General features: G+C 45.3%; 1 pseudogene; it reads right to left on the bottom strand.

The window, feature by feature from the left end:
• Positions 1–8219: 8219 nt before the first annotated feature.
• LOC144149608 (uncharacterized) lies at positions 8220–10212 on the bottom strand (annotated as a pseudogene).
• Between the last annotated feature and the right edge of the window lie 16079 nt (positions 10213–26291).

Raw genomic sequence — 26291 nt, 5'->3', positions numbered from 1 at the left:
AAGCGGTTTGGAAGCTGACCCATAGTCGCCGTTGGACTACCCCAGTACTCAACCGCCACTTTACTAAACTGCTGTAAAGACGCAGCAGGCACCATCTTATGCGCGCCGTAGGGGTGGTGGGATATGATTTTTAGAATATAAATTGCCTCTATACATTTTCTTTGAGTAGCTTTAGATGTGACATAAATGGGAGATTTTCATGCTGAAGTATGCCTAAAAATGTGTGCTGCTTTTTCACAGGCCCAACTATTCCACGAAGCTGGATGGTGGGCTCAGGACAGTACACTGTCCTGAGACAGTATACTGCACTGAGACTATACTGCCTCTTAGAAAGTGAGACGCGCGTGCTCTTTCGAGAATTTAGCTTAAAGCCATTTTCGTCTGCCCACTTTACAAGCATAGTTATGGTGAGATGTACCCGCCATTCACAAATGGACAGGTTGCAGTACCTGAAACTGATAGGAACATCTTATACATATATGGCTGAAAAAATTGCACGGTGCATGGCTTTTCCAGGTGTGTCCATCTTAGGTATGAAAAGTGTGCAGCTAAGCACTCCACACTGAGAAACGCCATTTTCTTGTATATACAGTGCGCATGCTGCAGCCCGGACCTTACCTCTAAATGTTCGTTCAGACAGATAGCTTTCAAGAGTGTTAGGCATATTTCTACAAAAAACAAAATATTTTAGAATCAAGCAGCGTCATTAGCCTTTTGTGGATAAAAAATATAGTAATACAATGCTGCTTGTTAACAACGGCATTTTTCACATAAGACTCAAAAGCGACGAGCTGGTTCGTTGGGTATCTGCCCGACCGAACGCCTGCCTGGCAGCTGTCGAGAATACTATTGTATTACAGCAAGTAAAGTAACCTTCTGTCGATCCTTTTTTATGCCGACTTCATTTTTCATGCCAACTTCAACTATCGAACTCTTCATGCTATCCACCACATTTTCCGTATCTGGCCTAGTATCTATAATAAATAACCTAAATTTATCGTCCTCCGCCGGTGTCCACAATATTAACTTCAATTTCCTAAAAGCACAGTAGATGTCTGCGACGAATATTTGTTTATTGTTTCGCAGTCACTCTCCACAGGCGAACTACCCCACGATTGGAAAAAAGGGAAAGTCATACCAGTCTTCAAAGCCGGTAACAAAAACTTCTCCCCAAATTATCGTTCAATCTATCTAATGTCAGTACCATTCAAAGTGCAACACGTCATATTCACTCACATTATGTGTTTTATCAACAAGGTTCATTTTTGTTATCCTGCATAACATGGCTTTTGAAAATGGTTTTCAGGCAAAACGCAACTAGCACTTTTCGTCAATGACCTTCATTTCAATCTCGATAAAACCCTTCAAACTGACGCCATATTTCTATATTTCACCAAAGAATTTGATTCGATAAGGTACCCGATAAACCCCTTCGACTGAAACTTTCCCACTTAAACTTACACAACGCCGTCTTAATCTGGATCCAAGAATTTTTAAATAACCGTTCCCAATCTGTCCTTGTAAATGATCAGCTCTCCTATTACATTCCAGTTACATCAAGTTCCCTCAGGGTTCCGTCCTTGACCCTTCGCTATTTCTAATATACATAAATGACCTACCAACGAACTTAACCTGCAATTTACGCATGTTTGCAGATAACTGCGTTTTGTATCGCACAGTATTTATTGTATCGGAACCAATTAGCCTCCAAGGTGACCTTAACCAAATGCAGCGTTGCTGTAAGCACTGGCAAATAAAACTTAATCCAAACAAATGTAAACTTGTGTCCTTTAAGCGATGCCATAATACCGCTGACCAGTTTCTACATAATTTCTGACACGCACGTTGAACTGGTGCATTCAAACAAATACGTTAGCCTAACTTTGTGCTGTGACATAACTTGGACTGATCATATCGAGAATATCACCGCAGCTGCTAACGCACTCTCGGTTTCCTAAAACGTCACCTGCACAACGCACCTTGCCCTGTAAAACTATTAGGTTATCACTCCCTTGTAAGAAGCTAACTCCAATATGCGCCGTCAATTTCGAGTCCACAGGACGCATATCTCATGAATGCAATTGAATCACTTCAAACCTGCGCCACTAGATTCATTCATTCCTTATATGCCTGTAATATTTGCATATAGTCATTAAAAGTAGGAATTGGCAGGTCACCTCTGTCGTTCCGCCGGCATAATTTTTCACAACTTTTTCATAAATATTTGTCATAAATTTTTCACAGTCCGCATGCAATAGAAGCTTACATGTCCCCACCATTTCATAGATCCTATCGCATTGGCAATTTCCTTCATTCGGCAGCGGCGGCGGCGACGCTACCACGTGCGATAACTTGCTCCTGTAATTCGCAGGCACCGGCTCTGCCCTCAAGCCAGTCTGGAAAAAGGAACTTCAAATCGCCCGCCCTACCAGGACAACGACGTTTTTCGTGGAATGCGCTCCGTGACCGCCGACGGTGATAAAGGGACTGAGCGAAGCGACACCTTTTGCTACCGAAGCCTTCGTCGCGGGGGGCGTTTCCTCGCCTGGCATTTCGGCAGCGGCGGCGGCGACGCTACCACGTGCGACAACTTGCTCCTGTAATTCGCAGGTTGGTCAAACGCTTTTAAATGCATAGCATTTTAGTAACTCACAATGTCCAGCGGCGTTGGCGTGCCTTGTCGTAGTCCGCAGGCGCGCCTTGTCGTAGTCCGCAGCCAGGCCACTACACTATACGCCTCGAGCGCGGCCTGTAGGGGCGCCACTGAAATCCCCCTAGCGGCCCGTTTCGAAAGCAGGCGCGGGAGTCTCCGTCCCGCTACCCACTGTCGCCGCTGCTTTTGCGGCATGTTCACGACTGAGATTTAGCGTTTGCGGGCGTTGGAAATCCATGTTTATTTGGAGCAGTCACTCTGTTCGCAAATGGGATGTGTTTACGAGAGTGTAAATGTTTCTGACGCGATCTTAGTGTGGTATACTCGGTCTGTATAAGCGCCAGGTGTGTGTCACAGCCCAGCATCGCGGAACCGGCGTATACATGGACCTGATCGTAGTTACACTGCCGTGAATTTACTAGCAATGTCTCCATAACTACCGGTTCCTCTGATGTTCATGCTACGGGTATACGACTACGATGTAAATCAGTTTTGTGCTCTTACATATTCAGCGGAACTCATACCTGACAGCACGCCAGTTACTTTTGCCAATAATATACCTCAGATATTGGTCACCACCATTTAAAAGCCAGTGTGTGTTAATTTCGGGAATATTCAACGTAAGTACGACGGATAATGCAGAATTATACTCGGGGATCAGCGCACGACTAAGAATCGTCTTGTGAGGTGAGCGCCCGCAAACATTCGTCTGCTACATATATCCTCTGCGAGCAGCGCGCAGACGATCGTAGTATATAATCAGCGCCCGCTACTAAACGCTTCTCCGAAATATCATCACATGGCACAGGGAGCCTGCAGAATAAAGTAGAAACTGAAATCAAAGGGCCGTATCAGACACCCCACACTTTCATCGCTTGCGAACTGCCTACCCTGTATACTTCCAAAAATGCGTCCGCCCAACGATCAGGTGTTCGTTGAAGACGAAAACCAAAACGACAGTGAACGCGAGATTTGCGTGTGTGATTACCAAAACGTTCTTTGCTTGATTCCGCTCCGCATTTGTACACAGCGTCCTCCTCCCCTACCCCCCCCCCCCCCCCCCCCCCCAAATGTCTCGCGAAATAGCGGTGCATTTCGCGTATAGTTGGTCCGGTAAGCCCTGCCTGGCTTAAGTTTTGGCGAACGTCTTTAGCATGTGAGAAGCTGCACTGTATTTTTTTTTCATTTCTGTTAGAGCTATTATTTTTCTTCCGCACTTGCACAGCATGTATTTTCCCGTGGTTTCATATTAGATTGCCTTGGTTCTTGCTATAACGCATGTGTGGGCACATATTTAACGACGTACAGGCTTGAAATATACTTAACATTTTGGCATGGCTTATATTCTTATAAAATGCATCAGTTATTGTCCGGGGTTGGCTAATCACATCCCCGAAACATATTTTTCTGGGACGTATATATATTCGGAACAAAGCCGCATTCGTTTTCCACGGTGTAAAATGAAGCCAACCTCTCACTGTGCCAGTATCAGGTCTAAACGAGGGGACAGTATAATTCATTTGTGCCTGACGTATTTGGAGGTGACAGGGGTGATATGCTGCTACCATCGCCGACACCCGGAAGAGCGGCGACGATGCGCGCAGAACCGCGTCCCCGGGTAGCTCTTGCAGGCGATCGCGTGCTCTACGAAGACGCAGCTGCCTTTTAAGTGACCTAAACGTACTCTGTGCTTATATAAGTCACATTAACAAGTTTTCTTTAGGGCGCGGAAAGGCGAAAAGAAGTGAAACAGAACCAAAACACTGCACGAGCCCCTATCAGCCACGCAGCGCACATCCCGTCAACGCCGCGGAGAAGCGGCGGCAGGCGGCGCAGCGATCGCGAAGCTCGAGGCGTATAAAAGAAATAACAGTTTGCGGCGCCCGGTGTCGAACCCATGACGCCGCGGGCGGAACGCAAGGTGCCCGGCGCACTACCGACCGAGCCACGAAACCGACAGAGATTTCGATGCACCGAACGCGCCTTATATCCTTCACTCATTTCTGGTTTGTTTAGAAAGCGCCAGAAGTTGTTCCGCGCCTCCGAAAGATGGCGACACGGGTCGCGCGATCGAGAGATACGACTTGCCGGCGCACCCCCTCGGAAATGCTGTGCATTTGATCGTGCCCCTCGCGAGGGGGATGTCTTTTTAACTTTAGATTTCAGCTAAAGGTTCGCAAATCATGCAAGAACGCGCAAAATGTTGTAGTTTAAATAAGTTCTCAGCACACCTGTCGCGTGAGGTCGTCTACTAGGCCGGCATATACCCGGACCACGGTCGTGCGACACCCCAGTCACACGACGCTTTCTCGCGGTCCCTGGAAAATCGTTTTTGCCTCCTGGTGAAAAATTGTCTTTACGCTGTCGCTGCTGCCAAGCGCGTGTGATTTGGAGTGCATGCGTGTGTGTTGCCTTTGCTTCTGCCTAGTTTTAAGATGCCACGTTGTAACATGTGTCGTGCCGTGCTTCAGGATGATGACAATGTCATTGCCTGTAGTGAGTGTGAAACGTATTATCATGGTGCTGTGTGCTCGGGCATGACTGAAGCAGCTTTTACCGGGAAGAAAGACAAAGCTAAGAAAACATGGAAATGTGATGCATGCAAGCCTGGAAGTGCCAAAAGGGGGTTTGGCGGGGGAGCTAAAAGGGGATGAGGATTTGAAGAACATGGTCTTTGAAATTAACCGGTAGCTCTCCTGTCTGCTGCCACTAAATGAAAAGGTAGACTGCATAGAGACGTCTATCCAAGTGCTCTCGAACCAGTTCGATGCTTTCAAGGTGTGGATTGACGCACAAGATAAAGAAATTAAGGCTCTCAAAGGGCGCGTCGACAAACTTCAGAAGGAAGGTAATGCTAAGGCTTTAAGGGAGCTAAAGCAAGCTGTAAACGACCTCGAATGGCGTAATAGACGTCTTAACTTAGTAATCCAGGATGAGAATCTGCTAAGTAAAGTTAATGAAGTAGCAAAGAAAATTGATATGGATGAGCTGACTCATACCGACGTTGTTTCCCTACACCGGCTGAGCGCACGACCAGAAAAGGAGAGAGGACTGATCATAAGATTCGCAAGGCAGGAACTGAGAGATACCTGGCTAGAGAAAAGGAAGGTTTTGAGGGAACGTCGGGAAGAAATCAGCATTACTGAGAATATTTATTTTTATTTATTTATTTATTTACTCTCAAGGCCCATGGGCATTACAGAGAGGAGTGGGGGGTCAAACACTCTACAGGCAATGCAGCAGGAGTTTGGTTACACATAAGAGACATATTTACATATTTGAAATATACACATCAACTAGTAATATAAACAATAACAGGAAAGGAAAAATCAGAAGGGTGATAAAACCTTCTCCACACTAGGGAACAATACAGCAGGATTTACACAAAACCGCGGAATTCACGGAAAAACAGTATGAGAAAGCAAGATAATTCAAATAATATGGCCACTAATAGCCACCTTGAAATTGACTGGATTAATTATTGAAGCAATGCAGGTGGGGATGTGGTTCCAGTCAGAGCTGGTTTTAGGAATGAATGAGTTGAAATAATAGTTTGTCCGGCTGCTGGGTACGCCAACCTTGAACTGGTGGTCATTTCTGGTCGAATGATAAGTGGGAGGAAAAAGCATCGAATCTTTGAGCGTTAAATTGCCGTGATAAATTTTATGAAAAAGACAAAGTCGTGATATTTTCCTGCGAACAGACAGATCAACTAGGTTAAGGGTAGATTTCATGGAAGTGACGCTAGCCGTACGAAAATAGTTAGATAATATCAAGCGTGCGGAACGATTCTGGATAGCTTCGATATCATGAAGTAACGAGTTGATATGCGGGTCCCAAATCGACGACGCATTCTCGAGCTTTGGCCGAACTAAAGCTTTATATAAAACGAGTTTTATATCTGTTGAAGCAAGAGCAAAATTTCTCCGTAAAAAACCGAGCATGCGGTTAGCGTCACTTGTGATATGTTCGATGTGTGTTTGCCAAGAAAGGTTATCCGAGATGTACACGCCAAGATATTTGTAACATGACACTTTGGTTAGGGGGTCGTGGTTGAGTATGTAAGTGCACGCTGTAGTATTACTTTTTTGACGGGTTACTCGCATTACTTTGCATTTATTTGTGTTCAGTTTCATTAACCATGTATCGCACCACGTAGAAATCTTATTTAGGTCAGATTGTAGCGCACTTTGGTCGGCGGAATCCAAAATTTCTCTGTAAATGACGCAGTCGTCCGCGAAAAGTCTAATAGTTGATGATAGTGTGTTCGGCAAGTCATTAATATAAATTAAAAATAATAGGGGACCTAAGACAGAACCTTGCGGCACACCAGATGTAACAGAGCAGTGCGTGGAAAGACAGTCATTAGCAACTACGTATTGTGTGCGGTTAGTTAAAAAACACTCCAACCATTTGAGAATATTTACGTCTAGATTGATTGAGTTTAATTTAGAAAGTAGTAGTTTATGACAAACGGTATCGAATGCCTTTGCGAAGTCGATAAATACGCAGTCGATAACTGAAGAACGGTCAGCGGCACAAAATAGGTCGTTAGCAAGGCTAAGCAACTGAGTTTCACAGGAGTAATTTTTTCTGAAACCATGTTGGTACTTGCTAAAAAAGGAATTGTTTTCGAGAAAGTGGACTAAATGGCTGTAGATAATGTGCTCCACAATTTTACATGGTACACTGATGAGCGATATGGGTCTGTAATTAATGGGATTGTGAGTGTTACCTGTTTTGGGCAAAGGAACCACCTTCCCAACCTTCCAATCCTGTGGTATTGCAGAAGTTTCCAGAGACTGTGAAAAAATCTTAGATAGAATTACAGCGGATAATATTTCAGTATTTTTTAGGAATTTGGGGTTAATACCATCATCTCCGGGGGAAGAAGGTTTCAGATTTCTTATCAATTTGGCAACACCCACCCAGTCTATGACTAATGGATCCATGTGTAAATAATTGTAGGCAGGGAAAGGGGGCGAACTGTATGGTACACAGGTTACAAACACCGACGAAAATACCGCACTTAAAGCTTCACAGCACATTTCACTTGGAATCACACAGTCGTCTTCAGACATCAGTTCAATTTTCTTTTCACTTTTTCCGTTGATGGTTAGCCAAAATCTGCGGGGATTAGTTCTAAGCATAGAGGGGAGGGTAACTTCAAAGAAAGAACGCTTAGCCACGGCAAGCGCGTGCGCATATTCACCGGCTGTCTCATTGTACGCAGCCCATCGGTCAGTTGACCTCGAGCGTTTGGCTTTCCGAAAAAGGCCCTGCTTTTTATTGCGTAGTCGCTTTAGGGTCGGTGTGAACCAAGGGGATTGAACGGTATTCGTTATTCTACGCAGGGGCACATAGTGGTCTATTAACTCGGACACTTTGGTTTTGAACAGATGCCAATTTTCGTCTACAGAACGCTGATCAAAATTATGAAACAGTTCTTCGGTGAACAATTCCAGCTCCCTATTTATTGCAGCATATTCTGCTCGTTTGTAATCTCTGAATGTTTTTGAGGTTTTCTGTCGTCTGGGATTCCTGTTGGGAATAGTGAAGTGGATTGCTGAATGGTCACTGAGACCAGGTATCACAGAAAGGGATGTAACAAGATCTGGGTGAGTTGTGAGGACCAAGTCTAGAATAGTTGAGCTTGTAGTAGTAACACGAGTCGGGTATTTAACCAGTTGTATTAGATTGAAATCTGAGCACACACTGACAAAAGATGCGCTTTCAGACGTACTGGTGCTCGCACTTGGTTGGGGCATACACCAAGAAATATCGGGCAGATTGAAGTCTCCCAAAACAAAGAAGATTGAAGCAGGAAATCTAATATGTATCTTATTTAAAACATCATGAAATATCTCGGAAAAGCCTGAAGAAGAACTTGGAGGCCGATAGCAGGCACAAAGAATGAAGTCTTTGTGGTACATGCGAATGCACACACAGAGTAATTCTAGTTCAGAAGTGACATTAACTTTGAAAGAAACAAATTCATTTGATACCGCAATTAAGACACCTCCGCCTGAACGGCTACCGCGGTCGTACCGATAAAGAACGTAGTTTTCTGCACCATGCAAAATTTCCCTGCTATCAATTTTCGCTGACAACCAAGTTTCCGTAAGTATGATTATATCTGCCAGGCACGCATGAACAAGGGATAATAATTCGTCACGCTTGTTCATTACGCTCCTTACATTACAAAGGAGAAAGGAAATTTCCCGCTCAATAGCATCAGCTTGTGTGCGCACATCTAGCTACGTTGAAGACTGGCCTTCGCTTTTGTTTGGGGAACACGATCCGGCTTCGCCCAGACTGTTATCATTACTTCGGCAGTTTTGAAAGCGTCCATCCTGAAGTTCAATTTCAACAACACGATCGGTAATACTGCAATACACATAGCTCTTTTTGTCGATTACAACTTTGTTGTACTTCAGAGAAAATGGCTGTCCGGTGGCCTTCGCGAATTCCAGCAACTTTTTACGTACGGTGCGCGTTGCCTTACAGAAGTCCTGAGTAACTGAAATGTTTGTGCCGCGTAGCTTAGACTTTTGTGAAAAAATGGAGTCTTTCGTTTTAAAAGAAGCAAATTGGACGATGACTGGCCTGCACTTATTTTCGACAAACGCTCCTAGTCTGTGTGCACGGCTAATCGCTTCCTCGGACAATTGCAGTTTAAACGAGCCAGAAAGAATTCCCCTAATTTTATTTTCTGCTTCAGCCCACTTCTCTTCCGCACAATCAGATATTCCATAGAATACCAAATTTTCTCGTCGTGCCATGTCTTCAAAGTCATCCAGCCGTGATTGTAGTGTGGCACTTTCATTACGTACAGCTGACGTAATCATCGCGTCCAAATTCGCTTCATCATGTAGTGCGTCAAAGGAACTCACTTTTTCTTCCACAGCGGCAAGACGCATTGTTAAGTCAGATACCTTGGTGTCAAGAATTCGTTGGTTTTCTTTTACCTCATTGATAGATTCCAAGAGCTGGTCGTGCCGCTCGTCTAGGTGCTTAGTAAGATGGTTAATTGCAGACAAGACTTGACTAGTTTCGGCTGCAGGGTCTAATTTTGGGGGACCAGGGTTAAGTTCAACGTCACCTCCTAGTACAAGAAGTTTAACAACATACACAATGTCATAAAACTCAGACACCAAAACATGTGGGCACGGGAATAGCAGCAGGCAGATATTATCGGATCTTTTGGAATAAAGCGAGTGTACAGTACCAACCTGAACAAAAAAGCAGAAAGGATTTTTAGCGACCATCGTCGCTGCTGCCATTCCATGCCCACTGAATTGCGGCGAAGTCCGAAGGCGGCTTAAGTAGGCCATGCTGGCTGCGGTCGATGTCCCTCTGGCGGCTTGGGCAGCGTCCCCTTGCGGAGACACGTATGGTGGCAGGTCACATGGCGCAGAATAGGCCGTTGTTATCACCAGGACCGGGCGCTCTTCAGCAGCACTTGGCTGCGCCGAAGCCTCGGCGCAGGCGTAGCGGCACGTGTGGAGAAGAACTGCAGACAACTGAACAAAAAAGCAGAAAGGATTTTTAGCGACCATCCATATGACCAACCATGCGAGAATCCTTCTGAACTATGCTAAAGCCTGGGCGGAGGACGCAGGCTATGCCTTTGCGTGGCACTCCAACGGAAAGATCCTAGTCCGAAAAAAGCCTGGTGATCCCTCCATTGTCATAACTTCAGAGGACGACCTGCATGCTCTGAGTACTTGAACAGCTGCTTCTGTGTTCTTCCGTACCCAAAACAAATAGTTCACTTGGGGCAAGTGTCCTTAAACGAGCTAGTCCATAATTTTGGTACCGAAAAAAACAGCTACCTACGCTGCTTTCACTTAAATGCACAGTCTATAAGCAACAAGGTGGACGAATTAGAATGTTTATTTTCTAACTTGGAAAATTTTTTTGATATTGTAATGTTTACAGAAACATGGCAGTGTGACGAAAATATAATTTTTGAGCCTGTCAACATGAAAACATTTTCAGCGTATAGGTCTACCCGTCGGGGTGGAGGAGTCTCTATCTCGATTACACATACTTTACATGCTGTACTACTCTCAAACGTTTGTTGTGTAATGGTGGATTACGAAGTGGTTTGTGTGCAGTTGGACGGCGTCGTAATTGCGCCAATTCATCGTCCACCTGACGGTTCTGTGCCACATTTTCTTAGTTTCCTGGATGAACTTCTTCCCTATGTTAATGATAATCACTTTCATGTGGTCCTTTCTGGTGATTTTAAAATGAATATGAACGAAAAGAATGCAAGAACGCAGGACTTGGAAAATGTATTGTCTTGCAATGGTTGTAAGAACTTTATTACCTCACAAACTAGAGTAACCTTGTCTTCGGAAACAATTTTAGACCTGTTAATAACAAACTTTGATGCCTCTGTCATTACAACCTGTGTTTTGGCCCACGCATTAAGTGATCATATGGCAATCTGTTGCAATATTAGGAAAGCATTTCCTCGTGTGTTGGGTGAAGATGATTACCCAAGTTTTCAACCGGTGACGCAGTCATTGTTAGATGCTTTCTGTTTCGAACTAAGCTATACTTCGTTTGCTAGTGTTTTGGAAGCTAGAGATGTTAACACAGCGTATAATAATTTCCTTTTTTCTTTTCTCCGGGTGTGCAAAAAACATTTTGTATTAAAAAGTAGGCCCAAACCTAAAAGGTGTAGAAAACCGTGGATGACTTATGACATTCTGAAAAAAAAAATCGATAAGAAAGACCGCCTATATAAGAATTTTATGTTATCATGCGAGGAATCAGACCTTCGTGTTTTCAAAAGATTCCGAAATGCTTTAAATAAGGAGATGAAAAAGTCAAAGGAACGTTACTATATACGACAGTTTACGTCTTGTTCGCAACAATCCGATGTTCTATGGAAGAAGCTCAACTCGCTCTTGGGGCGGGGTAGGATGCAAGAACAGCCAAAGGAAATTTTGCACGAACAACAGACGCATACGGGTGAATCTATGGTAAATACATTCAATAATTACTTTGTATACAGGTATTTTAACACAGTGTCCACCTCCTACAAAAGAACATTAGGCTCAGAGAACTGCTCTACATTGTTCCTACAACCAACTGACAAAATGGAAGTGTGTTCTACATTCTTGAACCTGAAAAATTCCCATAGCATCGATGCGGACGGAATACAAATAAAGCCTGTTAAATATGTTATTGATATAATAAGTCCTGCATTAACACATATTTTTAATCTCAGCATTTCTACGGGTGTTTTCCCTCTAATATGCAAATCTCACGTGTTACTGCCTTGTACAAAAAAGGAGATAGGCAAAATGTTTCAAATTACCGTCCTGTATCCATCCTTCCTGTATTCTCCAAAGGGTTAGAAAAGATAATTTTAAAAAGAGTAACCGATTTCTACCAGAAGAATAATATTATAGCTCCCTCCCAGTACGGTTTTCAAAAGAATAGGTCGACGGAATTGGCGTTGTTGGACCAAAAATAATATATACTCCGGAAGATTGAATAGAAGTAGGTAACAATGAGAATTTATATCGATTTTACTCAGGCTTTTGATTACATAAATCATTCAATACTCTACAAAAAGCTTCATCGCTATGGTATTCGTGGGCTACCTCTGGAATTGTTGCAAAGCTATTTGTCTCACAGATACCAGTTCGTTTCAATGAATAATTTCAATTCAGACAGAAAAAAACTAATTTCAGGGGTCCCACAGGGACGTATACTAGGACCACTGTTGTTTATTCTCTATATTAATGACATTGTACAGATCTCAACTGAGGAAAAATTTAGTATCTATGCGGATGGCACCACAATATTTGTTTCAGCATTTTCTAGCAATGAAATTGTGTCTAGAGCTAATAACATATTGTCAAAACTTGACATTTGTACAACCGAAAATCAATTAAAAATCAATCCCACAAAAACCAAAGCAATTGTCTATCATTCTGAAGGAAAAGAGGTGTTCCTTAAGTCTGAAATCTTATTCAGGTCATCAAAAATAGAAGTAGCAAATTCAATTAAAATACTCGGTGCTTATTTCACGGCAACCATGCACTGGGATGACCAAGTAAATTATCTATTGAAAAGGTTGAGCTCAATTACTGGCATTTTGAACCGCAACAGACACCTTCTGCCTGAGACCGTTAAACTTCTGGTTTATAACGCCTTATTTGCTTCCTACTTAAATTACTGTCGTTTAGTTTGGGGTACTACTACCGAAACAAATCTAAAAAACTACTAAATATCCAGAAAAGAGTCCTCAGAATAATTGGAAACAAGCCCTATACCGAGCCTACCGCGCAACTATTTAGGAAGTTAAAAATTATGAGAGTACATGATATCTACGAATATCGGCTAGCCACAGAGTTATCACTAAGCATTAAAAAGAATAATCCATTATTAACTGAAATAGCTGATTTACATAATAATGAACTCTCTTACAAAACTAGAAAAGCAGAGAAATGAAAGGTTCCAAAATCTCGCACAAACTATGGAATGCAAATGCTTGCAAATAACCTGCCGCGTTTGCTGAATCAGTTTGATAGCCAGGGAATAGAGCTGACATTGCTAACCACAGTTTATTTAACTGATTTATATACTGCCTAACACGAAGGTGCTTTCATTACTTTCTGTCATTGCGTTTTTATAAAACTGTCTTGTCCTTTATTATTTTCACGGAACTCCCATATAGCTTTTGCATCGTTTCCTAAATGCTTGTATTTCTTTCTCTATTCCACCCTTCTATAACCTGAACAAGATGTGCCTGTATTTTTTGCAAACTCCTGGAAAGTATATTAGTATTTGTTTGATTTACGTCAAGCTTTGAGACTAAAGCACGTGAACTTCTTTAGTGCTTGTATTTGTAAACTTTTTTCCGTATTTATTGTACTTGCAGTTGGAGTTGTAGCTGTTTAAGTGTTGTTTTGATAATTGCTGTCGCGTAATCTTGAATATTTCATGAAATTGTCCATGCCGGCTGTGTGTGTTTGCTTGTGATCGGCGCAGTCGTTGCCGCGGTTGGCCAAGGAACCCTCAAGCCGTCGCACAACGGCTTTTACCCAGGTCACCTCCCACTTTTGTGAAGACCAATAAATAAAGAAAGAAAGAACAAAGAAAGAAAGTTGCCCGTCCACGTTCAAGCACCGCTACTTTTCCTGCCTCATTTTTTCTTCGTGCAGCAAACGACTGCAGTGACCTCCCTCTTCGGACTGAAGCAATCACCTGTCCATCAACACTTACGCAGTGCGTCCCAAGCGATTTGTTCACGCTGTCTCATGGCTACTTTGTGTTTTTGTTACCCCACCCCTTATGCAATGCCCCTGCGTGGACCTTTAAGGTAATAAAATGAATTGCAATCAAATTGACAGTTTTGGCCGCTTTTCTAGTACAATGCGCCTCCCTTTTCTAGGAAATCCACGGGTATGACGTCATGTTCGGCGGATTTTTTTACCTCGTCATGGCCTGGAGTGCTTTTTTGCAATTGCCTTATAGTTTTTGTATGACCTCTGGATTGAGTTAACATTGTGGGCTGACTACGGTTCTCTCTCCTACCGTTGTCAGCGTGGAGAGTAGTACAGATAGGGTTCGCTACTTTATTACCTCTTCGAAGTTGTACATATTAGCGTCTTGTTCGTCTGTGGGTGGGTGCAATTTCCGCCGGGAAACAGCGTCTTAGCTTCTCCTAAGCATCCTCCATTCTTTTATAATAGTGCCTCAATTCTTTACTACTTCTACGCGGGAATAACGATGACGTCATTTTTAATGATTTCAGCAGCGCCACCAAGTAGTTTTAACTCTCCGTTCATCACAGTTCTATATTCTGATTTTTCGCAAAAAAGTCCTCCGGTTCCTTATATATCTTACCTGTTTCTTTTCTATATGCTGATCTTCCACACCTACTGCTGAGACTGGAATTGTCGTCGTTGGGTTCTCGTGTGGTATGTTTACGCTATTTTAACGAACCATGAACTTTGTCGACGTTGCTGATTAAGAGGTGCGCGACGCCCTTCACGCGATAGCGTGTCTGCCAATCAGCGGAAAGGACGTGCCCTTTCAAGCGTACGAAGCCGTTGGTCGCAATCAAATCAGAGGCATTATTAGAAACGCTGGGGGCATGACTTCTGAGAAAATAATGAACTCATTGCACTGTCGCAAGTGCAAAATCCTGCAGGCACGTCCACTTTTTATTTATTTATTTATTTACACAATACTTCAGACCAAGTAAATGGTCCAAGCAGAACGGGCAGAACAAAAAGAATGTACACGCACATACAATGCAATACAACGCAATAAAAACAATGGGGTAACATCAACTCAGAATTCACTTCGAGACTACAAAATAAACAGGCTACGGTGAAATTAAATTTTCGTACCAACATAACAGGGTTTCCAATCCAAATACAACTAGAAAATCACGTACAACTTTGAGAAGCGTTGCTAAAAACCCGAACGTCTGTAATTAAAAGTTGCTAAAATGATCGTGTAGGGTTTTCGTGAACTTTCCACTAAAAATTCTCTCTGGCAATTTATTCCAGTCATCTACCATGCGTGGAAAATATGAAAACTTAAAGGTATTTGTTCGGGCAAAGAATGGGGATAAACTATGGCTATGTGTGTGTCGTGTTTTCCTGGTGGCTAACGGACTAATGAATGGTGACAAAGGCACTGTCATGGTCACATTTGAAGGTAATAGCTTACCCTATAAGGTCGGCCTGGGGTCATTTACCATCCGTGTTTTTCCGTACCGTGTGCGAGTGGCTGTCTGTGATATATGCCACAAAATTGGCCATTACAAGGAGCAGTGCCCCAATACTTTGGCAGCACGATGCCCTAAATGCGGTCTGCGGCAACACGAAGAGGGCACACAATGTCCGGGCACAGAACCGAACTGCCGCAGCTGTGGTGGTTCACACTTGGCCACAGCCACAAACTGCCCAAAAAGACGACTACTAAACAAGAAAATGAACAAAAACGCAAGCCGGCTGCCGAAAGGCAACGCAGGAAGAGGCAGACTCAGGCCGCCAGCGCCGCAATCCCGAGGCAGAATAAGGTCCCTCCAGACCCATGATCAAGGCAACATGCCAGAGTTTCTACACTGGGCCACCCGCACCCCCAGCGGCACATTCCGAGGACAGCGAGAGAATCATCTTCGCGGATGTTGTTAAACAGGCGAACGTGCGCCTAACCATCGGTTCTAGCAACAGCGCACCACGTCCATCATGCTCAACACTCGCTCCCTCCACGCCCTAACCTGCTTCGGATGGAGGGGAGAAGCTTTCTCGAAGGAACTCAGCTCAGTCAACGGCGCTCCCACCTCCCGGTGACCAATCACATCCTACCGTCGCTACGACACTCGAGGAACTCGAACGGCGTCTTGAAAGCCGTATGGCGGAAATAGAGAAATTCATCCATGCAAAGGTTGACCAGCTCATTACCCGGGCCATAGAAAAATGCGTCCACACCATTATGGGGCGTATCACACTTTCCCGCATGCTCTCTTGTGGCACAACTCCTCCGATAACCGTAAGAGCACATGTGATGTGTACGCCTTGGGCACCATCAAACTCCATTGCTCCTTACGCAACAACGCCCCACCATGGCTAGTTTCTCAAAAGCACCGCAATGGACAACTGTCTTGCAGTGGAATTGCCGCTCGCTTCGTACGGGCCTGATAAGGTGTCGGCACCCTTCGCCAGACAACAGTTTCGGGCCCTTTTCCTCCTACCCCCCCCCCCCCCCCCTCAAAGCCTCATCGCATCGCATCGCTCGCTTCGTAGGAACAGGGCTGACATGACTACCCGGTTCATAAGCAAGCAAGTCAACAGTCCACTGGCCATTGCCCTTCAAGAAATCAGCGGCCCTGTACTGAAAATAGTGGACTATGACGGCTACGCCCCGTCAGAAGACCTAGCTGCACCCACGGAGACAGCACTGTACGTGCGACCAGGAACTACACACGTGCAATTAGATACGCAACAGTGGTGCAACACTACTCTTAGCGTTGTTGGTTGCCGGTTAGAAGTTTCACCCCAGCGTACAATCCTCGTCTTCTGCGTCTACGTTGTTCCCGAAAACACAAGAAAAAGAGCCAATAAGGCGCCCGTTGATCTTAGCTTCATCACTAGAGACCGGATTTTAGGCAAATGCCTATTTTTTTCCTTGCGTTCCTATCACCCCATTTCGATATATGAGCACGAATTGAAGGTCAAGAATGGCTTTTAGGGTGGTTTTATAGTGCCTATAAATGCCTATTTTGGGTGTTAGTGCCTAAACTCCGATAAATGCCTATAAATGCCTTTTTTCTCAAATTGGCGCCTAAATCAGCACTATGTAGCGTCAAGTTTCGCTTTAGAGTGCAATTTGATACCTTTATTCATTCTACCTGGAAATATTGGAAATATTTACTGTTCTGAATTCTATGGGTTTGAACCTGGTACTCTTTTTTAACACTGCCCCCCCCCCCCCCCCCACCCCTCCCCTTGCGCCGGTGCAACCGGAGCGGCGGCTTCTGCATGCTTTACGCGTGGCTTTCCCGCAGCACTTGGCGGTGGACGCACAACTCTACTCCCCAGGGGAACTATGATACCGTCAGGGGCAAATAAAGTGATGGGGAAAAATTACGCTCATCACCCCTCGCGGAAACCGTGTGATGCAACGCATCTGGGTGGTTCCATTGGTGTTTCCGTTGGGTTGATTCTCTAAAGGAACCGTCGCATCAAGCAATCGTCGAGTACTGCGAGAGAGTGCAAACGCAGCACGGACGACCGCCGACTGAGACCGCGTTCGCTATTGGAGAGGAGGAGAGGAGGAGAGCGGAGGAGAGACGCACCTGTGCCGACGCCGCCGCCGCCGCCGCCGCCGCCGCCGATTGGACCCGATTGGATCGCCGCCGCCGCCGCCGGCTCTAGGCGATTGGACCCGACCAATAGGAGGCACCCTTCCCTTCTGGGGCGGTATTCTCGTAACTGTCCCTTTTGAAAACGTCTCTTTTGAGTCCCTTTCATCGTGACGTAATTCCGGTTAAGAAATAAGCGTTGGCAATAGGTTTGTTGCGCTGGCGTTACGTCACTTCCGTTTGTTTGCTTTTAGCCAATCAGGGCTTGCCAAAAGAGACACTTTTGAAAGCGACAGAAAAGGGACAAAACTCGAGAATACCGCCCCTGGTCCGGTCTTTGAACGTGCACGGTCTGGCTTTCTCCGCTGCCCTTTTCAGCCATGCCGAAACGGACGACGCCCAGAAGTGCGTTGATACGACAGTGAACACTTAACTCACCATGCTACAGAATAGGCGGAGAGACCGTGTTCTGCCAACCGTGCGGAAAAAAAATGTGCCGACGAGTTTTTACGTGGCGTGAGTGTTTCATGTGTTATTCGAAACCACGGCCCCTCAATCAAGTGCGCTTGATCGTGGGGCCGAAACTATGCAAAGTTGTCCATTGCGGCGCCTTGGTTGGCGCCTGGGCGTCATGGCCGCGATTCGCTGTTATTTCTTTTCGTTTATACTTCCCCTTCTTCTGAGAAACGAAAGGAGGCACCTGTGGATTTTGAATACGGCAGACAGCGTTCCTTTCGGTGCCTGCATTTTTTTAAACGTTGGTTATTTTGATTGCTAGCGTTGTTTATAAGTTCTAAACTTTCAATAGCATTGAGATTATTGAAATGAAATATTTTAGATACCTTGAGAAGGAGATTTACATTTTTATGTAACGTCCCTGTGTGCTGCGTTAAGTGAAAATCCAGAAATTTCTTAATCAAACGAGCAATTGATCGGTTGGTACTGAAGGATGATGTTTCAAAACTAGCGCTGATGAACGGAGCGTGTTTTTAAGATATGCACTGGACATCCGTTAAATCGAAGTCTACCTCGTAGCTACTCGGTTAATTACATGCAGACGCTAGCTAGAATTACCGAAGTACGCCACGCTAAGTTAACACGCAATTGAATCTGGTATCTTACTCCCCCGCCGTGCCACCGTGAAATTTAGGATATTGATGGCGCGCGCCGAGTCAGTTGAACAGAACGTCAATGGAATCTCACCTTCTTGTTTTTCAAGTACGTTTTGGTGGTATGACACGCGTAGCAGCGCGGCGCTCAAGTGCAGTTATACCATCAAATAGGACGCAGCAGGGGTGTTCGAGCGCTTCTCTGCAGAAGTTGGAATGTTTATTGATGCTTATCGTATTTATTTATCTTCTGTTAGCATGTCAAGACGCTTAGTAAGCTAGCATGTTTATCTGCGCTCTGATGTTGAATATACGCTTCGTATTTAATAAATCCTAACGTATTTGCGCAGATTCCTTGCGAGAAGAAGTACCACCTGGCTCAGCATGAGAAGACGGCAGGTCACCTGGCAAACCTTAAGCGGGACAAGCCCTGAACATCCAAACAGTCTTTTTTGACACCAGCCTTCAAGGACGACAGAACGAACGCTTTCAACGTTGACTTTGCCAGGCCCTGGTGGCCGCAAACATCCCTTGGACCAAAATTGAAAATCCCGTGCTGAAACGATTTCTACAGAAATACTTCAATCACAACGTGCCGTCTGAGTCTACTTTGAGGAAGAACTACCTCCGGCCTTTGTATGAACAGACATTAGCAAGAATCGGAGAAGAGCTTGGCGACACCTGCATTTGGATTTCCATAGACGAAACAACAGACGTCAAAGGGCGCTTTGTCGCTCACTTTCTTGCTGGGAAGCTTGCGGCGCACGAGAAAACAAGAGCTTTCCTCGTGTGTTCGAAACCTTTGGAGAGAACAAATGGGGAGTCTGTAGCATTCTTTGTAAACGAATCCCTGAAGGTTCTTTACCCTACAGGAGTCAAGGCCACCAAAGCTCTGTTGCTCTACACAGACGCTGCAGCCTACATGCACAAGGCCGCTCATCTCCTAAGGGCCTTCTACCCGCAGATGCTCCATTTCACCTGCCTAGCGCATGCGCTTCATCGTGTTTGCGAGGAACTGAGGAAGCACTTTACTGACCTCAACGAGCTTATTGGTTCAGCCAAGGCCGTGTTCCTGAAGGCACCATCTCGCATGCGCGTCTTCAAGGAGATGCTGCCTGATGTGCCCCTTCCGCCAGAACCCGTCGTCACACGATGGGGAACGTGGCTAGAAGCTGTTGAGTGCTACGACTGCTACTTTTCGGACATCAAGGCCGTGATCAACGGCCTTCCAATTGACGAGAGTGTTGCAGTCACAAAGGCTCAAGCTGTCCTCTCCGTGAATAGCCTTCCAGGAGACCTTGCGTACCTTTGCGCCAACTTCACGTTCTTAGCGGATTCTATCAAAAAACTTGAAAGTGCGGAAGAAACTCTTGTTACGAACGTTGCGCTAATTCTCCACGCACAGGAACGAATCACCACCGTTCCTTAAAGGGACAGACAACCGATTTTTGTCGAGTATATGTTCTCTATCCCAAATGAAAGGGCATCTCTTCAAGCACCTTGACGAGAAACGGTTTTGCTGATAACGCCGTAGAACTTTTTAAATCGAATTTTTTTTTATCTACGAGCCGTATGTGTCCCTCCCAAAACTAATGCTGGCAACCATGACATAGAGTAGCTAGGCAACATACTTTTGTCTGTATGCGAAATAAAAAACAATATTTAAAAACTTGTTCCCAGCTAAAAAAGTTTGAATCGCAGGATTTCCTGTTCATTAATGTGTTTTTTTAATGCAACAGTCTATTTTGCACGAATGCGCCATCTGTTGGGATAGACGATAGGTAGAATCCGGCTTCACGTTGTGGACGCGCGAAGTTCGATTCTCCCCGGGCGCGACGTTTTTTTTTTTTTTTTAAGCTGCCGTTGGCGTATTTGGAAACTGAAATCAAATATTTTGGCAGAACAAACGCCTCTGCCGCAGGTAGAATCGTCAAAGCTCCTTCACTGGGTCTGTTTACTGAACGCTGCCGTTGATTCTGGGCATGGAGGCTCAGTTAGCCACACTGAGAGCAACCCAGCGGCGGCGGGCGGCGTGTCTAAAAAATTTTCAAAATAACGCTAAAAAATACATATACAATTTAAGTTTGTACAAATACTTGTGTTAAAAGGTTTCCAATACGTAAATAAACATTTGGGCAATTACAGTAGCTGCTAGGTTTGCAGGTCACGGGACAGGGACACATATTGTAGTGCCAAGTTTCGACACTACGAACCGCCACCCTTCCGTTTTCAGGAAGTTTGCTGCCAAATTAAAATTATTTCCGCCAGTTTGTTTAGAAATTACTTGTAATTACCGGGCTATATAAAACGCTGGCTTTTATATGAGCTAGAGAACATATACGCGACAAAAATCGGTTGTCTGTCCCTTTAAAGGAGCCATGAAGAGAAAACACAAGTTTGGTTCATTCAAAAGATTGTCTCGTCAGAATCATACTGACACCACTTTTAACGTAAACTTCGCTCAAATAAGCTACATAATTAGGAAAAACGGGAACGGTCATGCGACCCACCAGCTCATTTCCCGCAACAGAACCTATGTCGTCACATGAGCTAAGCTCTGTGATTGGCGGAGGCTGGCAGAAGCAGACGCAAATTTGGTAGAACTTACAAACTAGACGAACGAGCGATTTGCGCTTAAATTTAGGGCACATTCTTTACAAAGCAATAAGAATGATGGGACAAACAGTGGAAGTTACGAAAGCACATGTAAACATAGAGGTACTGATGCGTTCTGCTGTTCGTACTGCGCACAGCATGCTTGTTTAGCTGCACAGCCCTACGGGGCTTGGGGTTGTCTCAGACGACACTGGCCGATTGACGCAAGCAATGGTGTTTTACGTGACCCCATTTGTCGAGCGAGCACTGTTTCAGGGAACGAATATTTTCTCCCAGAACAAAAACAAGCCAGGTTTAAATGCGGGCAAAAAACAAACGAAACGCTTGCCACGGTATGGTGGCGCCATCTAGGTTACGGAACGTAAAGAAACGCGGGAACAAACCAACACCGCTGTACAGGGTGGAGACAACCTTTAAACGGTCCCGTGCTGCCGCAATTGGGCCAACGGGCTCAACGCGTTATTCTTTTCGTTTCCCACGAGACCTAGCAACGCGAAACAGACAATATGATTCAAACTTCTTCAGTAAACCGCGTTGCGGCGATAATTTTAGCGCGGTTTTGACACAATGACTTGCTTCGGCGGCGAGCGAGCAACCGAAAATGGCGGCGCCAGCGTATACGTGTCTCTACCCTGTACGGCGGATGCGTGAATGAAGGTACTCTAGGCTGCAGAGCGGTCGGTTCCAGTGATGTCACTTGGGACCACGAAAACGCACGATTGAGCGGGAAAATCAAAATTTTAACCTAAATTGTTTAATTTCTCAGTGAATAAAGCACCGTTTGTATCCGGACAAGCGCTGGGAGCACTATAAAACACGAAATCTTTCGAATAAAACCAACTTGCATTTTCTCTTCATGGCTCCTTTAATCGAAAGATTTCGTGTTTTATAGTGCCCCCAGCGCTTGTCCGGATACAAACGCTGCTTTATTAACTGAGAAATTAAATAATTTCGGTTAAAATTTTGATTTTCCCGCTCAATCGTGCGTTTTCGTGGTCCCAAGTGACATCACTGAAACCGACCGCTCTGCAGCATAGAGTACCTTCATTCACGCATCCGCCGTACAGGGTAGAGACACGTATACGCTGGCGCCGCCATTTTCGGTTGCTCGCTCGCCGCCGAAGCAAGTCATTGTGTCAAAACCGCGCTAAAATTATCGCCGCAACGCGGTTTACTGAAGAAGTTTGAATCATATTGTCTGTTTCGCGTTGCTAGGTCTCGTGGGAAACGAAAAGAATAACGCGTTGAGCCCGTTGGCCCAATTGCGGCGGCACGGGACCGCTCAAAGGTTGTCTCCACCCTGTACAGCCGTGTTGGTTTGTTCCCGCGTTTCTTTACGTTCCGTAACCTAGATGGCGCCACCATACCGTGGCAAGCGTTTGGTTTGTTTTTGCCCGCATTTAAACCTGGCTTGTTTTTGTTCTGGGAGAAAATATTCGTTGCCTGAAACAGTGCTCGCTCGACAAATGGGGTCACGTCAGACACCGTTGCTTGCGTCAATCGGCCAGTGTCGTCTGAGACAACCCCAAGCCCCGTAGTGCTGTGCAGCGAAACCAAGCATGCTGTGCGCAGTACGAACAGCAGAACGCATCAGTACTTCTATGTTTACATGTGCTTTCGTAACTTCCACTGTTTGTCCCATCATTCTTATTGCTTTGTAAAGAATGTGCCCTAAATTTAAGCGCAAATCGCTCGTTCGTCTAGTTTGTAAGTTCTACCTAATTTGCGTCTGCTTCTGCCAGCCTCCGCCAATCGCAGAGCTTAGCTCATGTGACGACATAGGTTCTGTTGCGGGAAATGAGCTGGTGGGTCGCATGACCATTCCCGTTTTTCCTAATTATGTAGCTTATTTGAGCGAAGTTTACGTTAAAAGTGGTGTCAGTATGATTCTAACGAGACAATCTTTTGAATGAACCAAACTTGTGTTTTCTCTTCATGGCTCCTTTAAGGACCCGTCGCCGAAAAGGCACGTGCGAAGCTGCAATCGGTCTTGGACAAAAACAAGGGGTTTTCTGTCCTTAAAGAAGCTTCAGAAGTCCTTGCTGGTGAGCACTGTACCAGGGTCAATTAACCCATCGAATCTTCCCAAGTATAAGTACGCACCAATCACATCTGTCGACGTCGAGCGTTCGTTCTCCGCGTACAAACTCATTCTCAGCGACAAGAGGCACAATTTTGAACCCGGAAATCTGGAGATGCTGGTAGTTAAATATTGTTTCTATAATTTTCATAGTGATTCTTAAACTAGGTTCCGCGTTCTGTCCAAACACAATTCTTAATATTTATATTTCGAATGAGCGTATGAGTATTTGGCAGTGTTGAAAGGTCTTGCCTGTATAATTAAGGTACCTGTAGAAAATTGCTAAAGTTTGTACGTAAGTTCTCACGTAACATGTTAATTTCTTAACAAACCTTGTCTATCTTGCATTTATTATTTTCTTGCTTTATTGTAATTTAATTGCGTCAGGCAGACATAACTTTGCGCTTTTATAAATCAGTATTACCATATTTCAAGTATTGTTTCTCCTGCCTGTTTCACAATATGCGACGCTTGAGTGACTTTCGCATCCGAACATGTATGTAAGCAATGAGCTTGTGAAATTAAGCCAATTGATCGCCATTAGCCCAGAGGTATTACGGGGCGATTCCACGTCTAAGGTCAATGTATAGAACTTGTTATGAGAGAAAAATAAAGAATTGAATTGAATTGAACTGTTACGGCCATTGTGGCCTCATAGCAATGACATTTTTGGATTTCCTGTCGTGCTTACATTTCGCTCACGTCTTCACTTGAAATTATTAGCATTTATGTAAAAATTTATTGCGCCTATTTTATTCTTTTTAGTCCCTAAAACGTTGTTATTGCCGCCTATTTTTGGTGCCTAAAACGTGCATTTTTAGGGCCTAAAAATCCGGCCTCTATTCATCACCCACTTCAAGAAGCTGTATCCACAGGACACAATACTGCTGTGCGGGGACTTCAACTCTCAGCACGTCGCCTGGGGATACAACAAAAGCAGTCGGCGGGGCAGGCGCATCATGCATGATGCCTCTAAGTACGGGCTGACACTTCTCAATACGCCCCAAACACACACGATACTGGGACAGACAGTTCACCAAGCAGACACGTCACCAGATCTCACCTGGAGCACCCGCCCAGAGCTGTTTCAGTGGGAGGTGCTGCACGATTGCATGGGAAGCGACCACTTTCGATACTCATTCGTTTTCGTCAAGCCCCACCAATACAATGATTAAGTCAGACGCCACTACACGGCTAAGCCATACCACACACTGGGACAAATACCGCCAGTTACTACAGCAGCAGCCTCCAGCCAATAAGATTGACCATCTGGTATCACAGTTATACGCCCCAAAGCGGAAAGCCACCAAGAACCTACGGGTCCCGTCTGACCATCCAGAACCTGACAGACATCTGCTCACCTTATGAAATAGAAGGCTCCCGATTCTCTCTCAATACAGGCGGTGAGGCCGGGCTGCCCGCCACAAAGCACAGTTGCGCCAAATACAGCCCTCCATTGAAGCGTACACGACTACGCTCGTGTCAGAAAACTGGATGGGAATTTTTGAATCTATCAATGGCCAAACCCACATGCCCAAGGTATGGGCCATACTGCGCTCTTTCTTCGGCCTGCGCAAGAGCTACAACGGCGCGACTCGTGTGGCCCTTCGGGAAGGCATCAGCGCTCAGGAGGTCGCCGAACAGGCCGCTCAAGTGTTTTTTCCTCAGGCGTCTCGCCCTACAGACACCACGTACCAGAAGGATGCAAATTCTGAAGACAGTGAGCCACTTAATAGTCTATGCACCATGCTCGAGCTGGAGCACGCCTTGCAGCATGCTAACGCACGTAGTACTTCAGGAGCCAATGGGGTGTGCGTTGCTCATTTACGCAATATGCCCTACGGGTACAAGCACGCTCTTCTCATCGAGTTCAACCGAGTTTGGGAAACAGAAATACTGCCCTCCGCATGGACGTTTTCTGTGGTCAAACCCATTCCGAAGCCTGGTAAGCCACCGCATACCTTATGAAACCTCCGTCCGATCTCTTTAACTTCATGTGTTTGTAAAGTAATGGAGAGCATGGTCAACACAGGCTTGCTGGGGTACCTTGAAGATCGCGACCTTTTGGCCCCTACAATGTACGGATTCTGCCCTGGGCTATCAACACAAGATGTGCTCCTCCGCCTAAAAGAGGATGTCCTCGACTCTACTTCAGTGCACCCACGAGCTGTTGTTGGAGTGGACATACGCAAGGCATTTGATGGCGTTCCACTCAGTACCATCATGATCAAAGCACGTGCCCGTGGCATCGGAGGGAAAATGTACAACTTCATAGCAGGCTTTCTAGAAGGGCGAATCTACCAAGTCGAAATTGGCCAAGACGCCAGTGCTGTACGAGTCAACCAGGTAGGCATTCCGCAGGGCTCAGTGATATCACCTACCCTGTTTAATATAGCTATGCACCAGCTACCAAGACGCCTTGCGGACGTACCGGGCCTGAAACCCGCGGTGTATTCTGACGATGTCACTGTGTGGACGCATCAAGGGTCAATCGGTGAGAAGGAGGACGTCTTACAAAAAGCCCTCAACATTATTCACGACTACGCGACGGAAACAGGTTTACACACGGCTCCAGACAAAACCGAGTTCGTCGTCATTCATGGTGGCCGACACACCCCTGTCAAATAGGAAGAAAAACGGTCTTTTAAACTTTACATCGGTGATCCCCCATAACTGGGAAATCCACTATCCGAATACTCGGTATGCACCTTGACGAGAACTGCACAGCGAGCACTTGGTTCCAACACGTTACGAGGACCAGCAAGCAAATCCTGCACGCTTTACGCAGAATCTCTGACCTGACTCGTGGAGTAAACGAACGTAAAATGCGCCAGTTTGCTCAAGCTTTTCTCGTCTGCCGTATCATCCGGTCAACCACACGCAAATGCACGCACTCGATGGACTAATTAACAAGGCCAAACGCATTATTACTGGACTTCCAAGGTACACACGCCTCGATGCGCTCAAGAGCTGCAGCAAGCTCAACAA

This window comes from Haemaphysalis longicornis, unplaced genomic scaffold (genome assembly GCF_048455015.1).
Source record: "Haemaphysalis longicornis isolate Haplotype H1 unplaced genomic scaffold, Haemaphysalis longicornis Haplotype H1 scaffold_1, whole genome shotgun sequence".
NCBI lineage: Eukaryota > Metazoa > Arthropoda > Arachnida > Ixodida > Ixodidae > Haemaphysalis > Haemaphysalis longicornis.
Note: the sequence above shows the minus strand (reverse complement) of the source record. Positions and strands in the feature narration are given on the sequence as shown.